Raw genomic sequence first — 2885 nt, 5'->3', positions numbered from 1 at the left:
TTTTTTAAATAAAATATTTAAGTGGTTTTATTTACGTCTACGTTTTGAGTTTTCCAGAAAATGCTGTAATTTACGCTTGACTGGTTAAAAGCTATCGAATTTCCTCGACTTTGAAAACGGTCCTAATTTATAATTCAGAACTCACGGTTGCGGTTCATCTGTGAAGCTTTTTACTTCTCTCTGCTTGCTAAAAAATCAATAAAGACTAAAAACATAAAAATATAACCTAAAAACTCAGCTTTTATAAAGATGCAACCAAACATACACATAATAATTTAAACAACATTGTTTTAGCTTGTAAACATGTTTATTATTGCATTGCCCTCTGCATTATTACAAATAAACAATTGTAACATTCAATTAATTAATCTCATTGTGACGTAACTGTGATGAAGATGCCTGAGGTAATTAAAAATAAACAAAACGTACCGATATGCAAATAACTAAATCTAGAACATCACATATTACATCGTCTAACAATAGCTTTTAAGCACATGCCCAAAATATAAAAAAAAATAAAAATTCACTAATGCCTAAATTTATAACAAAAATACTTACATTCAACTCAAGTCATTAGAAAGTCCTACAAGTACCTACTAGCAAAATAGTTTAAAAATAGTCAAATTGGTAAATTTCGTGCTTCGCATGCAGATCTCACTCGGTGGCAATACCAACATAACATTTAAATTAATTAGAGTGAACATTGAGAATGAATAACACGTACACTCCGTAGGTGTACCTAGATGAACTTAAACAAGAAGAAGAAGAACACGTTAAAGTAAACGCGGTGAATAAGTTGAAAGAGAATGAGTCTCGAGTGCTTACTTTCCGCTCCTGCTTGTTACAATATTCAAGCGTTCGGCGTTTTACACTTTTGTGCAGTTTTACGCGTTCGTGCTTTTTTCGTGCGCTGCCGATGGATAAACAAGACGAGTGCTCGTTAAGTACTCATTGTTATGCGTTACTCGTACATGACATGACCTAAGAGTTGTTAAATAATCTTGTGTTAGCAAAGAATTACTCTTAACATTCCAATCGTGTTTTATTTTATAGATATTTCCAAAAAAACTTTCAATTTAATAGAAACTATTAAAAAATCATAAAAATAGCACAAGTCGATATAGATTTATAGGTTATTTTATTTATAATTTCTAGTATTGGATTGTAGATGGCGCCACTTTGAAACACAAAATAAAATAATTTTATTTTTATGTAATAAAATTAGTATTTGTAATTTATTTTGTAATCTCATTTTATTGTTATACTTTGCATCGATTCGCGTGGTGTTGCGGATCTCATAATTAAAGTAATTAACATAATTAATGTAATTAAATGCAAGAATACATCGCAGCAACGAAAATAATGCGATAAAATTGCGCATGCTTTTTGTTCACGAATATATTTTATGCGATGCTTTCGTTTAACACTGCTTTTGTTCGATTTGCAAATGTTTCAACATTTTAAAAAGTTTGAAAACAAGCTAAAAATACAAATGATTGACAAGCGGCCGGTTGACTAATGCATAGACAATGGTGCATAAAAATGGTGACGCTAAAAAGGCGAAAAATACACGCTGCTGGTAATTTACGACGAGTAAAGTATGCAAATGCAAATTAATTGTTTCTTTTGTTTAAATTTTAATTACAATATTTTGCAATATTTATGTTTATATTTATAGAAATGAAATAAAATATTTTTTTGAATTTTCAAAATGGATTTTTCAAGCGGGAAAATAAATTTATGGTTTTCTATTGAGTTGAGATTGCGAACTTGTATTCAGGACATGGTCCACGATTTTTCCGGCGCGCGCTGAAACGAAGGTCTGCAATCAAATTATAATCGCCATACGATGATGGCGGCCATAAACAATGCGCTCCCTTCGCGCTAATGCGCATTCATTCGAAATATTTTATTGGAAAAACGTGTGCAGAGGATGTGAACGGGCCGCTAATTGCGAGCGAGCGCATCTTCGCACGCAATTATCCATCGATTGTCGAGTGATTGAGCAAACAACCTACCATCGACTTTGCACACTTCATCAATTCAACTTGTATTCAGCATACCGCATACAAAATACAAGATTTCACTATGTAACCTATTTGTTTATCTAGTTTAAAACGAAAGTGTATAATATTTGTATGTTTGGTTGCATAACACAGATGACACTGCGGTTTTGCACGCATTTTAACCACGCGAATCAAACTTGTTTCAGTTCAAGTTGATCTCTCATCACAATGTGCATTGGAAACGTGCACAATTAACGTAGACGTGAAGAAGCGCATAATAGAACACTCCACCAACGATGGAAAAATCCGATTACGTATTGCCTGCCATTACAATATAACCTAACTTGACTGGCACGTACCCACACGGCAAATGCGAACAAATTAAATTTGATTTGCGAGCATTTATTAATGACTGCGGCTCATCCTACGTATACATCGTAATCACATTTGCACTTGCATATTTGCGCATTATCGTATCGTAACCGCGATAACTCATATGTGAGCGCACGTACTGAGTACTTTTATTGCCCACAAAAGACGCCGGCGAGCGCTTAATTCACCAAGCGCGTCTCTGTGTATAACCTGTGCGTTACTTAATAACAATCATCTTTTATGTGTTACTTTATTCTGTGTTTTCATTCAACTCTCGGGTTACGGGTTACAAAAGTCGCGCAGAGTGTTTCACACTTTTTTGCTGCGCGCGCGCGATGCAAAATTGGCTTTTGTTCGCGGCTTTTTCGAACACCTTGAACTATTTTACACATTTCAATTGATAACATTACCATTATTGATTCTGCATTTAGAAAATGCATTGTATTGTGAAATTTTATATAGTTTATGCGTATTTATTTGAATATTCATCAATAGATGGCGTAATTA

The sequence above is a fragment of the Atheta coriaria genome, unplaced genomic scaffold (assembly GCF_025399875.1).
Source record: "Atheta coriaria isolate IRGN ID8LTWV9N9 unplaced genomic scaffold, Caltech_Dcor_3.1 hic_scaffold_10_pilon, whole genome shotgun sequence".
In the NCBI taxonomy this organism is placed as follows: domain Eukaryota; kingdom Metazoa; phylum Arthropoda; class Insecta; order Coleoptera; family Staphylinidae; genus Dalotia; species Dalotia coriaria.
Note: the sequence above shows the minus strand (reverse complement) of the source record.